Genomic DNA, 17,387 nt, shown 5'->3' with positions numbered 1-17,387 from the left:
GAAAAAAATGAAATATTTAAATTTTACTTCAAATTATTGTACATTTTTAAGATGCTATATAGATTATTTTTAGTCTGGTTGGTTTTTATTTGTATTAAATGCCATTAGTTTAACTGGTTACGTTTGAGCTGTGTAGTAAAATACTGTTAATTAGGGTTGCTATATTTTCAGATGGTTAAAGTACAAGTAGCTGTTCAGTGTAGAAAGTGCTGTTGGTCAGCTAATACACCTCTGATTAGACATTGATGTTCTTCTTTTACTAAACATTCATACTCAATAATGTTGAGTATATTATATTATTGCTATTCTATGATATATATATATATATATATATATATGCCTATCAAATGGGTTGGATTCTCCTTGCAGTATATCCATGTCATACAGTATTTCTTCTAACATATATTTGGTTTTTGGTTTATTGTGTGGTTAAAGTTTGCCTTGAAAATGTCTGTTACGGTTTATAGAAAAAATTCCATTCAAAAATTTTTAGTTAAACCACTAGATCAGAGCCAGGGTCCCTTGGAATCCTGCTGTTTCCTCATTCTCGTGGTTATGAGAATAATAGAGACAAGAAACAATTAAAGCGTGAAAAGCTCTCTTTCCTCCAACGTTAACCTTGTTCTTGACATAGAAGCTCTGATAACCGTCTAAGGAGGCTAGGATCTCTATCTATGTCTTAAAACCTTCCCTGGAAAAAACGAATGTATCCTAAAGATTTGAAAGCAATCGGTTGGTTGGTTCTAGCATGATGCTCAGATATCCCCCTCATACCTCCCCAAGGGATTAGGGTCTCAATCTATGGCTTAAAACCTTCCCTAAGATAACATGAATGTATCCTAAAAATTTGAAATTAATTTATTATTTTAAAAACTATCAAGTTTGGTGCAAATTGCCAGTTGGTGTCATCAGGTTACGTTTAGTCATCTATTTGAATATAACATTTGTTTTGTTTGATTTCATATTAGCATTACATGCGCGTGCGCGCACACACACTCAATTTTTTTAATAGTATAGATTTTAGCCAAAAAGAGTTGGGTTTCTACAATATTTTTTTAAATTTCAGAACATAATTTGTATTTTTAAAATGTATTGTCAGACTGCTAGTAAATACATACATGTTTGATGTTGGATTTTTGCTTTGTGTGATAATTTCTACCTATAAATGAAATTCTAAATTTGTGTTAATATTTTAGATAACAGTATGCAATTTTTAACTGCAAATGAGTATATTTACAGTACATTATAAATAATCTTCTTATAGATTTCTTACTTGATCTGAGGAATGAACTTCCATTGATTTACCAAGGGTAGACTGTGTGGCGCCAGAATTTAGTATGAAAATTATTTTTACCATTAAGTTTTAATAAGAAAACAATGAGGGAAATTCTCCTAAATATCCAGATCCGTGCCACATTTTAAGTAATAGAAATCTAAAAACCAAATTAATTTTGCACAGCTTAACTAGACGTCGGTTTAATCTCATGAAACCATGTATTACTATAATAAAATAGGAATCAAGTTTTTCCCAGTAAAATGGTGGCTATTCATCTTAGATAATTTCAATGAGGAAGTAACAACAGACACATCTATTTTCATACTGAATTATCAACTTCCAATTTAAAATTATTTTTTCAAATAATTTTCACCAATATTCTTACATTTTTAATCATTCACCATTTTATGAGTAAAACAATATAGCTGTAGAATATCATTGGTATTATTGCTTACTAACGTTTATGGCAATTTCTTAGTGGTGCCAAAATATAATTCCTCTTACATTACTTTGTTTAGTTTCATAGTTGGAGTTATCTTAAACAGCCAAAAAGACAATGGGATTATTAATACTGGTCCTGTCAGTACTTTTTCATATGTTCCAATCGTTGTGCCCTTTCTTATGTTGAAAATGTTCTTGTTATGAGTTCTTGCAAGTGTTTTCTTGATTTTCTTGCTTAATTTTATCTTATCTGTGGTTTTCTTCTGGTTAAGGCTAATTTTCTTTCACATCCTCTTATTTCTCTGATCCATTTGCATCCTGTCTTGGTATTTTTATTATACTTGGTAATACTTTTATTACTGTTTAAAAAACATGAAGCCTTTAATTGTGTGCAGAACTTCTTTAAACAGTTAAATTTAATATCTATCTAATAATTCATAGTATAAGTTGTTGGGTGAAATCTTATTTGTACAATTATTTATACATAATTCTTTAATTATTTGCTAAACACAAGAAATCATATTAGGCAAGTTGCTTTTCAAAATAGAAAACTATAATATATATTTTGCTTTACATAAATGATTAATTCATCTCATAAGCAAAATACTTGTGCATGAGAATATGAAAATAAATTTTTGTACCATATAAGAAAATGCCATCCCCGACTGCATTTGAACAAAGTACAGTCTGTGTATAAGGTTGAGATGCTACAATTTCATCATGGAGGTTGTAAATTTTAGCATTAGTAATGACATGATACCATCTCTTTATTATTAAATATAAATAAGAGCCATTTGAAATTGAAAATTATGACTAGTATATATTTTAAGAATAGGTTTTGCCGCTTGCAATATAATGTAATACAGGTGTGTAATTTGGACAGTTTTTAATTTTTTATATACTTTTATTGACTTGGCAACAATTATTCACTATAGGAAAGGCAAAAAGAATTTAAATAACTACAAGAATTTATCTAATAAAAATATTTAAACATTTAAATTTAATCCCATTTAGCATTTATTTAAGGTTTTTGTTTATTATATAACTACATAACTGACAAACAATGGATTTTTCCTTATAAAATTTATTTTAAAACTAGTAGACCTGGCAATGCTTCGCTATTGCTAGACTTGAGTACATATATAGATCAAATGAACACAATTGTAAGTCTGATAAAACATTAACAAAACGAACATTACAGAACTTCAAAAAATTTAACCTTTACCTTTTCCCTTTCCCCCTTCATTTTTCAATTTTCATTTTTATCATAGTCCCCTTTCCTTTCCTTCCCCCATTTCTTATGTATATAAAATAGTAGGTATATAAAAACATGTGCGTACGTTGTGTCAAAATTTCAAAGCAATCTGTGAAGAACGTTCAAAGATTTAAGATTTTGAACAAATAAACATTAAATTTTTATTTATATAGATTATGGAAAGTTTTAAAACTATAAATTGATTCATAACAAAATGTTATTTACAACCTAAGAGTGAAAATATTGGTCAAAAAATAAAGAATATCACTTTTTATAATACTAAAAGTATATTTTGTCTAATAATAAAAGTAAAAAAAAAAAATTTTCTATCATGACGAAAACTTAGAATTTTTCTTCTGTTAGCAATTAAAACCTTTATATTATATAATCTGACATTAAATCATAGATTCAGCATTTATAATTTTCACTCCCATGGTAAACAAATTCATTATCAAAATTTGCAAAAAAAAATTTATGTTTATGGGAAAGAAAAATAATTAATAAAACTAAACTCTAAGTTAGCCAAATTGATAACCAATTCATTAAATAAATGTTATCAAAAATAATTGATGTTCGTCTATTTTAAAAACCAAGAAATTTTAACTTATAATAATTCTTCAGAAGACAGATAAAATCAAGCAAAAGCTAAAAATTTGGGACAATAACATAATATATGACAGGTGTGTATTAAATTATTTTCTTCTAATAAAAAAAATGAAGTTTAGAAACAGCAATTTTCTTTTTCATTTTAAATTTAACAGTTCTGGAACAAACATACCCTTATGATGTTTCTGTGTAAGTAGCCAGAAAAAAAATTTAGTTTATAACTTTTTAAAATAATAAGATGGACATGTTTAAAATATTAATAGTTTTTGATAAAATGTTAGTACAAGGGAAATAATTTATTAAATAAAGAATATATACATTTAAAAATACTATAAATTATACAAAACAAATCGAATTAAAAAAAAAGTATATATTTCATAAAAAGTAAAATTCTTACTTAGAACAGTAAGCTCTGTTTAAAAATTACATTAAGAAAAAATATGTAAATAAATGATCAGAAGTTATTATTTTTTTTATGATTGCTTAGACATGCTTTTACACATATTCTAATGAAATGAATAAAACAATAGATGAAAACAAGTTAATTACGTTTAACATACAAAATCACGTTTCCATAAAATGTTTCTTTGTGAATAAGAACTTAATCCACAAACTGCTGTAAATAAAAAATATAAATGACATTATTTCAATCTAGAATTAAAGAGTATAGAAAATCAAGAAGAAAAAATAGCATTAAATATTTTCTTAAATTTTTAGTGAACCTTAGATAAATAGGTAGTAGCATGATTTTCTGTTCAACTTTTAAGTTCCGAGTTCAATTCCTGGCAAGGATTTAGAAAATTATTATCAAATCAATACCAGCATACTTGCTAATGAACTTAGTAGATGATGTGATTTAAAAATAAATGAAACTTGCAGCTTTAACAAGAATCTTTCATAAAACTTTTAAAAACGAAAATTATATAACAATTAATAACCACAATCACAGGTTGGCTCAGAGTCTTCTCCAGATATATGCTAAACCTCAATGACTAAATACACATTCATAAAAATTTAAATCCACTTTAAATAAAATTACTTATAATCCCACATCGAGCAACAGATGTCTTAAAAGCTGTTGCTAACTAATAACTGAATCAGTGTATTTTTATTTCTCATACATTTTACAATATTTAAATAAATTAACTTAATTGTTAACTTACCAGGTACAATTCCTGGTAAGACTTGTTTATATCTACAATGTCATTCATTAGTTTCTCAGATAATTTTTTCAAAGTTCTTTGTTACATTACGAATATCCTCTTCATCTAAATAAATCATTAATAAACATAAATGATTAATATTGTTCACAGAAAATCATTTATTTTTAAGGTGGAACCACTGCTGCTGCTATTAAAAATTTTTCTTTACATTTAAACAATTATTGTAATGTAAAGAAAAATCTTTTATTTGAATAGTTAAAAACTAATGTCATCTGAAGAAAAACATTTTTATAAATAATTAGTTTTCGTTAAGAGTTCTTTATGCTTGTTATAATTAAAAGAAAAAAAACTACATATTTATAGACGATAATATAAGAAATGTTATGGGTTTTTATTATTTATTACTATGTGTTATTTTTATATAATTATAAATCATTGTACATAAAAATTTTGTATTTATATCTTTAAATTATAAAAAAAGTTTATGATATGATTACATTATAAATAAATTAGGGGGTGTAAAAGCCATGAATAACGATAACTTAATATTAACACAATATCTTGAACGTGTGTATATATATATATATATACATACAGTTGTGTTGTATATGTACATTGAATTTATTTTTAATTATAATTTATTTATTATTTATAAATATATATATATATATATATATTATTTTGCTTCAATAATACTAATGTATTAGTATAATATATTTAATTGTATTGTACTAATGCTATAAATAAAAATAAAATGAATTTTAATAAAAATACCTACTTTATTAAATTGAATATCCTAATAAAATATCTAAAAATAATCTTTAAAAATTTTATAGTGAAAGGAAGGATGTTACTATGCATGTAGAAAGCAAATTGAACAAAAAATTAAAAATGATATTAAAAAATATTGCAATCATTTTGACAAAAATCATCCATAATAGAACTGATTTACAGGATAAAGGATTTCACCTACCCATCTTCATGGATATGAAATTCACATACAACAGGCCTAATAATAAATACTACTCAGCAATTGTTGAGTGTAATTTTTTAGTATTTCTTAATGTATAAATATTAGTATTTAAAAAAAATAACATTAGTAGTTTTTGTAAGGAATTTATAATTTATCAAACGTGATAAAACATTAATATTGGGAAAAGTTTTTAGTCATTCAAGAAAACTGTACATGGCTGTCCTACATTCGAAATGTAGAGGAATATAAAATTTATTTTGAAAAAAAAATCAAATTTTTTTTGTAACTATATAAAAAATTGAATGAATCTGATAAAGACATTTACAGAAAAATTCATAAATTCATTTTTAAAGGACTCAGTACTACAAAAAAGTGATACGAAGAAATAAATCATCAAACCTGAGTATTTCAATAATTTCCAACAAGGTCTTAAGAAAAGCTATGAAATTTTCATCAGCTTCTGTAAGCTAATTCCATAATTTGAAGAGTGCCATTTCACATTCCAAACTATGAATAATCAGCAGTTCAACAAACTTATAACTTAAATACAAAAAGAGTTAAAAGTTAAACAAAAAATCTTCAAATTTCTAAGCCTACTTTCAGTACTGTAATAACTGATCTTTATGAAGTTAATGAAAGGAATTTATATTTATTGCTATTAAGTAATATCATTTTTTCACTGTCGTTTGAACTTTAATTCTTTCTTTTTTATCATCTAACAAATGCTAATTTTCATCAATGAATTTTACTAATTAACAATTTCACATGCAAGAAATTTTCATAAATATAAGACCTATATTATGTATAATTTAATAATAACAGTAATCCTTAAACATTCCATCATAAAACAATTCATCTTCTCTGATTTTTGTTTGTGTACCTAAAAATATCAGATCTGAGATCTTAGATAAATAACTTTCCAAATCAACAAAATAATTATTAAAGATGAAAATTCTCCAGTTGGGTTATTTAATGTTATCAGTGATTAGTTGTTATGATATTCTGCTACTATCAGGGGCTGAAAAGATATTTATAACTCCAAGTATATAGAATTTTCAAGTGATAAATTTTCCCAGGGAAAAATTAGTCCATTTTTACTACTAGCATTTTATTGCAGCAAAATGTACTTTAAACTAAGTTACAGTGAATTATCCTGATAAATAACTAACCTGAAACTTAATAAACTATGTACTTATATAACATAAGGATTCAAATTCAATTAACATTAGATTACTTTTTAATCTTTATATATTAATGTCTACTTAAACTTAAAATCTGATTAGTTAAAGGTTGAATGGATGATATATAGTAAAAATATATCTGTGAAAAAAAGATTACTAAGCTGATGGATGAGTAATACCATATGATAATGCTATTAAGTAGATCTTTTGGCTTGATTATTTGTGTCAGAAACCACAATAAAAATAGAATAGCACTGCCAATACAATCTTCCATTACCATAACATGTTACAACTTCTAGCTACTTAGAACTCAGATTCAACTAGAAAATATACTTAAATTACATTGAAATGTGCTTTGATCCAAAAATAGCATTATTATCAAGAATTAATAACTGGCATTCCACATTAGGATTGTTAGGGAAAGTAAGAAGTGAAAAAAAAAAATTGTGTTCTTTACTAACTGAATCAAACATGCTGCTTCCTTTGTTGTGGAAATACTGAAGATGTTTAGCCCCACAGAGAAATCTCTGTTCACAATGGGGACTCAAAAAACAACTTAGCAACATTTTAATGTAATTTTAGAAATGTTGCCAGTTAATAGAAAATATCCACTAGAACAATTTTATCCTAAAAAAAATAAAAGAGCCTCCTAAGAAGCCTCAAACTCCCTTAAGAAGAACCCTTGTCTCTCCCAGACTTTTGGAAGCATCATCTGAAGTATAATATGTTCAACCAGACACTTTCTGGGGGTTGTTAAGGGTAAAATGATTTGTATATTACTGTCTGCGACTACTGATAGAGTATCAATTTTATGGAGTACATTTAAAATATCTAAAAAAAAATAAACAATGTCATAGTTTTTCTAGTAAATTAATGCCAAAAATAAATAAAAGTATGTGTAACAAAAGTAATTATAGCATAGCTATTAAATTATCAAATCTTAAAATTCCTATCGAAAAATTAAAAGTACAATTAAGGTACTTGCTATAGGGAAAATTACTTCAATAAACAGTTCATGTAATTATATTGGATGCACGGCAACTAATTAATCATAATTACAACAGAAAATACTAATGAAGTCCACAGGTTCAAGTCTTGGCATTTCCATGTCTCATATTACGTTTATACACAAGTGTAGCAGTTGCAAAGATATCATCCACAAGTAAACTCATTTTCAAGTCTACTTATAAGACTTTGAAGTCTAAAAATAGACTTGTACAGTTAAAATATGGTATAAAGACTAAATAAGATTAAATATAGTACATAGACTTATACAGTAAAAATAGACTTGTATATAGTTTTTATATAACTGATAATTAATCTATTTAACAACTTAGATAATTTAAGTATTGGTTATTTTTTCTCAGTTAATATTTTACAATAATCTATTATATATTTTAATTAAAAAAAACTTAACAAGTAAAGCTAGACTTTAATCTGTTGTCCTATCAAAGGAAAGGCATGTAACTCATGTTCCACCTCGGCACCCACTCAGACATAACTTACCAAATACAATATTTAAATAAGGAAAAACTTATACTAGCCCATAAAAAAACAAGTCGAGCTGTAACAATTAAGAGCTATCAAAACCATGGTAAAACTTTTAAAGTTAAAATTAATATAGTTGTGTTTACATATGTGATGGTCACAGACGAAAGTTTGAACTATAAACTTTAAAAACGATAAACTGAACCAAAAATTAAATAAATTTATCTTTCTATAAGTTGTGAGGATCTTCAGTGACAGTTACTAAAAGACCGAGACAAGTGCAACTGAAAATGTTATAAAAAGTGCTAAAAATGATGAATTTTATTAAATCTGGTCCAGTTAAAAATTTTAAGTTCAATTAATGTAGTTAAAAAAATCAAAACAGAAAACGTCCAAAAAAGAGTACTACAAAATAATCCTAAATTATTAACAAATTAAGATACATAATAACATAGAACTATTACAATAGATAGTCAGCAATCCTACAATAAAATTTTATTTCAGAAAAATTAAGAACGTAAAGAACTGAATTACAACATAGTAAAAATGCAAGTTATAAAAAAAAGATTTACGGAAATAAAATACTTATAGGTTAACTCCAAGATCGTAATTAGTCTCAAGTGTAAACATTTTACAACATAATTTTAACAGTATAAAAGAATCTTAACGAAATAACACTTATATTACTAGTTATATTAAAAATAACCAGATATCTTTTCTTTCGAAGGAAAAAATTTCAAAATCATCGTAAAACTTTGCGTACTTACACCATATACCCTAACTAAACAAACGTCTGCATAACAAATAAGTTGATACTGCTTCCATCTGGAGGAAACTTTTTGAAATACGCTAAAAAAGATGATTTTCAATGTACGTAATTTTTAAGATAAACTAGACACATTATGAAAGATACTAAAATCGTTTAAACTATACGATAAAAATAAACTAAAAATTCACGCAGAAAAGTCAGTAAATGTTGCGCTAACAGTTAAATCTGTAGTTATAAATCGAATAAAAGCGAAGCTTTTTTAGAAATGTACTGTGTTTAGTAATCTTATCAATATTTTGAGAATATTCCACAATCCTTAATATTTTAAAGAGAAATCCAGTTAATGAAGAAAAATACGTTTTAATACTTAATTTTAATTTTATGCAACGATTGGTTAACTTTTACAAGCCTCTAAATACAACGAAAAATAATATTTAAGGTTTATAGTGAAACTTCTCAGAAGTCAAGTCTTCGTTATTCAGAGGCGCAGTCAAAATTATCGCGCGCAGCAGCATACTGACCTTGCGTAGGGGTTACCGTGATCACGAAGGCGGTTCCCCCAGGGAGAGGCCATCCATTGCACTACGGATAGCTGACCCCTGCGAATATGAATAATCAAAAAATGATTATTCCGTGCGCTAAATTTTTGGGTGACTGGGACTGGCGGGATTCGCTGTCCTGGACAAGCAATTTCGATTAATAATTTGTTTCTGGAGATTAATGAAAATTCAGTTGTGTTCGTAGGAGATAGATTACTGGAATATACATACCTAAATTGCTGTCAATGATAAGCATTTTTCACAATTCTAATAAGCATATCCTATACGGATTTTAGTCATGCGTTTTGTACTTGAAGAAACTTTTTCTTCACACTAGATAAAAAAAAAAAATTGTATATCATATTTCCTTTGTCCTTCAATCATTTGACTGGTTTGATGCAGCTCTCCGATTCCCCCTATCTAGTGCTAGTCGTTTCATTTCGGTAAAAACCCCATACATCCTACATCCCTATCAATTTGTTTTGCATATTCCAAAAATCAGCAAAATCAATTCTTAACAAATTAAATAAATATACATTTAAACGAAGAGTAATGGGAAAGAAAACAGGGAGCGGGCGGGGTGTCTGGAGCTTTTCTGTGTAGACCAAAAATATGTTTATAATTTGTTGATTGTTGTGCAACACGACAAAAGGTTGGGTGGTTTTTTTTTGTAACTTTGAGTAGGCATGTCATATTAATTTTTATCAAATTCATCATTAGTAACCAAATAATCACATCTCTCTTTCTGGCTTAATTTTTACTGTAAATTAGGGAATGTAAAAATTTTCTAAAAAGTATTAAAATAATTTGAATAGTCAAACTATTTATTGTTAATCTTTTTTCTTTATGGTAAAAAATAGTCCTTTTAAAAATTTCAGTCACCTGGAATAAAGAACTTTGTTCTTAATAATTTACCAATGTGAAAGCAATTGTTTATTAGGAGAATTTTTCAATATTTTCAGACCATGATGAACCAGACAACCGATATAGTACATAGATTCTATTGTATACAGGCACTAAAAAATTCATTAAAAAAAATTAATTGTTCGTAAACAATAAAACTTCTGAATTTAATTACAATAAGTTGCTACTGTACTATTCTTTATTATAAATTTTAATCTTCAGCTGTTACCTGTTCACATGCATAAATTGCTGATAGGTCATCGTGCAACATTATTAGAATCATTTTATCTATAATTAATGTCTGTATAAAAAAATGAGATTCCTGACTCCCAAGGTTAAAAAATGTTTGTTAGAACATTTGTGTGATATGTTAATGTATGGATGTGAGAAGTGGACCCTTGAGAAAACAGAAAGGAAAAGGCTTCAGGCAGTGCAAATGTGGATCTGGAGGAAATTAATGAGAACGTGCTGGGTGAATAGAAGCTTTTTTTATGAACAAGTGCTTTTAAAATGGATTAGACACAAAATTGATCAGGCATATGACAATCAATTCTTAATAAATGCATTTAAAGAAAGAGTACTGGGGAAGAAACCAGGGAGGGGTGTCTGGAGCAATGGAGAAAGACTAGGATATTTCAGTAAGACATCGCTTTTAAAAAATGATAACGAAAAATTCATGAAAAGTGATTTTCCACTATAAGTTTCCGCGGTTTGAACTGCTGAAACAAATACGTGTTATCTCTTAGAGATTCTGAGTAAATATGTTAAAATGTAAACTATTTGTTTATACCCTTGCAAACTGTTAACAATCCTAAATGAGCTGATTTTTATCTGGTTTTGAGATTCTGTTGAAATACAGCTGTTAATTTTATTACTAGAAACCTATGAAATTTTTACCAACGAGGTTTATATAAAACTATAAAATATCAACATTTAATTTGCTTATTTTGGGTTTAATGTTGTGCAGTAATGGTTTTTAGACATTGTTAGATTTCCTCACTGATTTTCTTAATTAGCTTACATATAGCAAATTTTAACTTTATCCTAGCAGAACCTACACTTTCCTTTTTTATACCTTTCTTGATTATATTAGAAGTACAATTTTTTATTTTTAACAAGGTCACATTTCCTGTAGAAATGTAAATAATATTATTTCAGTATCAAACCAAAATGAGTAGAGTTGCTCAAAACTCTACTGTAAATAGTTTTTTGATCAAACTGAAATAAGTACACATTTATAATCTCTTGGAAAAAGTTACTAATATTTATAATAATAATTTTAAAAATTGAAATTTACGTAATAAAAACATTAAAAGTATAAAGCTAATTTGACTTTTTCTCACTTAAATTTTTTTCAGTTTTTGTAAATAAATTTTTTAAGGAATTTCACACGTTTATAACAAACTAGAAGCATTTCAGTAAGCGCAGATAATTCCTCTATGAAATGCAATCAAAGAGGAATGCTCAGTACACCAAATCAGGTCAAAACTTAATCTATTAGTGCTATAAGAAAAAGCGACTTTTGTCAATGCAAAATGAATGCATCCTTTAAAATGTCAATAAATTTGAATCATTTAAATTTGAACACTTAAAGGAATTAATAAGCTGAATATAGTAAATACAAAATTATGAAATCAAGAAGAAAAATGTTGCAACAATTTGTGAAAACATTAATAAAAATGTACTAAGTTCATGATATTCTATATATCAAGCTGACTTTATAGCTTTGGATTCATGTTTGTCTTGAGGTATATATATACTCGATAAAATAACACAACATCCAATAAAAAATTGCATGCAATTTTACCAAAATGTTCTCCAAAAATTAGAAAACCAAACAGACTTTACACATAACTGATTGAATTAAATTTATTTTATTTTTCCTTAATAATAATTTTAAAAAAAATTAAGAGTACCGTTTCATATAGTTTCAATTTATTATTTCAATAAATAATAAAAACAAATGTTTACCTTATTATTTAATATATATTTATCAGTAATAATAATAATAAATAATGAACAACCATGAAATGAGTAGATAAGCAGAAAAACGTAACATCTTACTCATCCACACTTTTTTTAATCAATCAAAATAACGTATATACATGCACATATAATTAAACGTGTGTAGCATGCATGGATTTATAAACTTTTATATTTTCGAATGTTTGCTCTTTTTAATACATTTGCTGTAAATAAGTAACCAACATTATTATATAAATATACAATTATCTTCAATATTACAATTATAGTATTTCATTTAAAAACAAAAAATTTAAAAAAAAAAAAAGATAAAAAGCACTGAATTTTCTTTACTATAATGAAATTAACTTGATTCACGGGCTCTTTTTAAAACCTTCACATGTTTTGGACACGCTGCTGCACACATAACTTATGTGGTACACCAGCGTGTACCACATAAGTTATTTTAATATTTAATATACATTTTTCATCACATAGTATTTTCTTTTCATTTTATCTGCATTCATTTATTTTTTTTATTTTATTTGTATACTAATTCATAAGTCATTTTGACGCCCGTTCTCTGCTCTTTTCCATATTTTAATTTCCATTTTTATTTTATCGCACATACCTTTTTTTTCTTTTTACACTCATTCGTTAATTAATTAATTTACTTCTGTACTGGTGGTGGTATTTGAGTTTCTAAAACTTTCAATACTTTACCTATAGCAATAGTTTTACCTGTAACAGTTAAAATCAAATATAATAATATTAATAGAATAATAATAGCAGAAAAATATTAATAATGTAAGGTAAGTTTATACAATATTTATCAACAAAAAAAATTGTTTTTGATTTTGAAGTTTTACCTAATGAACAAGTATATACTGAATAAACTTGTTTTTTTAAGCGTTATTGCTGTAACTTTGACATTATATTAATCGTTAAGTTTCGACAGCCTGTAGGATTAAGGGCTATAAAAAAATCAATACTCATTTCTAAATTTTTAATTATGTTCAATGTTTACAAGTATTTTTTTTATGTGCAAGAAAGGCTTACTCTTGAGAACATTACAATACATACTGCACTATAGGTTATTTTAAAAAACACTAACGTTATTAATGTGGAATGTCTATTCATAATACATGAAGATATACAGTTCTCATAGGGACCTTATACGAATAGTGAACTTTTAGGTTTTTTAAAAAATTCTTCACTGTTTTTTTTTTGTCTTTAAGTGATTTGACTGGTTTGATGCAGCTCTCCAAGATTTCCTATCTAATGCCAGTCAATTCATTTTGGTATACCCCTACATCCCTAACAATTTATTTTACATATTCCAAACATTGCCTGCCTGCACAATTTTTCCCATCTACCTGTCCCTCCAATATCAAAATGACTATTCCAGGAAGCCTTAAGATGTGGGCATAAGTCTGTCTCTTCCTTTTACCTATATTTTTCTAAATGCTTCTTTCTTCATCAATTTGCCACAACACCTCTTTATTTGTCACTTTATCCACTCATCTGATTTTTAACATTCTCCTATAGTACCACATTTCAAAAGCTTCTAATCTTTTCTTTTCAGGCCGTCCAACTTTCACTTCCATATAAAGTGATGCTCCAAACATGATTCAAAAATCTTTTCCTGACGTTTAAATTAATTTTTGATGTAAACAAATTATATTTCTAAAGCATTTAATAGATAAATGAAAAAAGTGTGCTCCATGTTTTTCATTGTGGTCTTGCGAAAATAGACAACTTTATTCATATTATTTTGTTGAAAACAAAAATTATCTTCTATTTATGTATATGTTTACTGGGTAATCAATTGTTTGGATAATTTTTTCCTCTAATGAATCGAATTATTTGTATGCTAAATTTAATTTTTCACTAATCCTTTACTTTGAAAATATTGTTTTTTACTTTTTAGTACAATATTTAGATATTTATTTTTTTAGATTGTCTTTTTTATAGAAAAGCATTTTTTTATTTTTTTACATTTTATAATCTTTAGTCACAGTAAATGGAATTTTTTTTATGAAACAACAGTAGTTTATCAGTAAAGTAAATTTTAAATAAATTTTACTTATATAATTACAATGTTTTAAGTATAATTTTATTTTTTTAGGAATATAAAATAAAAATTGTCAGATATTGAGAAATTAATTTCTATTATATACTTAAATGCCAAGTAATTAATCACATTTCATTTTATAATTAAAATAAGTAGACTGGAATAAAAAGTTCAGCATTTTTAAAAAATTAGGATTCAAATCCTAGGATTTGAATCCTAATTTGAATCCTTAGGATTCAAGTAACAGAGATAGAAGAACAATTGCTAACATGTACAGGAACCAAACAGCAGCAGTAACAACTGAAGAACATAAGAAAGAAGCCATAATAAGAAAGGGAGTCCGACAAGGATGTTCCCTATCTCTGTTACTTTTTAATCTTTACATGGAACTAGCAGTTAATGATGTTAAAGAACAATTTAGATTCGGACTAACAGTACAAGGTGAAAAGATAAAGATGCTACGATTTGTTGATGATATAGTAATTCTAGTCGAGAGTAAAAAGGATTTAGAAGAAACAATGAACGGCATAGATGAAGTCCTACGCAAGAACTATCGCATGAAAATAAACAAGAACAAAACAAAAGTAATGAAATGTAGTAGAAATAACAAAGATGGACCACTGAATGTGGAAATAGGAGGAGAAAAGATTATGGAGGTAGAAGAATTTTGTTATTTGGGAAGTAGAATTACTAAAAATGGACGAAGCAGGAGCGATATAAAATGCCGAATAGCACAAACTAAACGAGCCTTCAGTAAGAAATATAATTTGTTTACATCAAAAATTAATTTAAACGTTAGGAAAAGATTTTTGAAAGTGTATGTTTGGAGTGTCGCTTTATATGGAAGTGAAACTTGGACAATCGGAGTATCTGAGAAGAAAAGATTAGAAGCTTTTGAAATGTGGTGCTATAGAAGAATGTTAAAAATCAGATGGGTGGATAAAGTGACAAATGAAGAGGTATTGCGGCAAATAGATGAAGAAAGAAGCATTTGGAAAAATATAGTTAAAAGAAGAGACAGACTTATAGGCCACATACTAAGGCATCCTGGAATAGTCGCTTTAATTTTGGAAGGACAGGTAGAAGGGAAAAATTGTGTAGGCAGGCCACGTTTGGAATATGTAAAACAAATTGTTAGGGATGTAGGATGTAGAGGGTATACTGAAATGAAACGACTAGCACTAGATAGGGAATCTTGGAGAGCTGCCTCAAACCAGTCAAATGACTGAAGACAAAAAAAAAAAAAAAAATTAAAATAAATTACTTATCCCAAGACATAGACTAATCAATAGACATATTGACATAATATATTTAAATTTATAAAGTATAATTCATATTTTATTTCTCATACGGTACATTTCCTCTAAAGTGTCCTTGTTACAAGGTTTTTTACCAGTTAATTTTGAATTCTCCAATTCCTCAATCCAAAGTCCATCAAGGGATCTAACTCTACTGAGACTAACATATGCTTGTCCTTCAGCAAAGAATTTTGGACCCAAATAGTCAACAGCATACTCTACTGTATTTCCTTGCATTTTGTGGACTGTTGATGCCCATGACAGAATCAAAGGCAGCATCTGTTGTTAACAATTCTATAGCTGTACATGGCAGGAAACTGAATGAATGGCTTTTGGATTTATTATGTGAGTACTAACTCTTCCGAATTCTACCTGGACTAATGGTATATCCTCCTTTTATAGTTGTCCTGTACGATAATGCGACCAGATAATATCAGTTATATTTCCCTATCGTTCCATTTACAAGACCTTTAGTTAAGTCAATGTTGGATCGTAACATGACCTTCGCTACAATAAAGATTTCCATTTATTTGGGCAAATCTCCTTCCTGTCTTGTTAATATCATTAGAAATAATAGATTCTAAGGTTGTATTGTTTATAAGTTATCTAGTCGCATCTGAAAGTTGATCTTGTACCGTAATTTTAAACATTTTGGTATTTTTACTTTTAAAATACTCTAGTGCTCTTTTATTGTGGGCATCAACTTGTTGATGCGTTGGGTATATTCTCAATGCTTTTTCTATTGAAAATTCACTATCTATGTTTGCATTAACTTTGTCCATCAACACGGTCATGTGGTCTGGAGTGAACTCTCCAACTGTAAGGGCATTCAAAATTTTGACAAGTTTTTTATCTCCATGTTTGCTCCTCATATTGTCAACCACCAACCAGTGTAAACAATTGCCAAAGGTGCGTCTCTAGAAACATAATTTCAGGCTGTTTAAATACTTGTTTCTCTCTTACTGGAGGCAGTTGCAATAAATCACTGAATACCAAGATATTGATGCCTCCAAACAATTTTTCATTGTTTTTCAACTGGTTAATACGCGAGTCGATCATGCATAACATCTTGTACGGTACCATCGATATCTCATCCATGAATTCAATATTTTGTCACTGTTGACGCATTACTTTTGATCATTGTCCATGTGTCGTTCAACAATTTATTCCGTTTCTTGTTTGAAGTCAGCTGGCTCTGTATCTAGAATCTCAAATGTATGTTCTTGGTTGAATGCGTATCAAGTTGCCTATCTTGTTTATGTTAGTCTCCATCAGTCTATTAGCCTCTTTCAAAGTTTCTTCACAAGCTAGAAATGCTTCTCTTGAAGAATTGAATCCTTAAAACAGTTCTTGTTCAGAACGATATGGCATCTATTGGAGAAGAAGAAGAAGAAGACTGTAGTAGAAGTTTTCTGGATCAGATGTAGACATAAAGTGTACTCTTATGAATGTCAGCGAA

General features: G+C 27.5%; 1 non-coding gene across 1 annotated transcript; it reads left to right on the top strand.

The window, feature by feature from the left end:
- The first annotated feature begins 9,665 nt into the window (after positions 1–9,665).
- On the top strand, positions 9,666–9,835 carry LOC142330777 (U1 spliceosomal RNA). The gene has a single exon (XR_012757834.1). It is a non-coding gene; the product is annotated as a U1 spliceosomal RNA (small nuclear RNA).
- The last annotated feature ends 7,552 nt before the right edge of the window (positions 9,836–17,387 follow it).

The sequence above is a fragment of the Lycorma delicatula genome, chromosome 9 (genome assembly GCF_047948215.1).
Source record: "Lycorma delicatula isolate Av1 chromosome 9, ASM4794821v1, whole genome shotgun sequence".
NCBI classification, from domain to species: domain Eukaryota; kingdom Metazoa; phylum Arthropoda; class Insecta; order Hemiptera; family Fulgoridae; genus Lycorma; species Lycorma delicatula.
The sequence above is the reverse complement of the archived record's forward strand: the minus strand, read 5'-3'. Positions and strand labels throughout refer to the sequence as shown.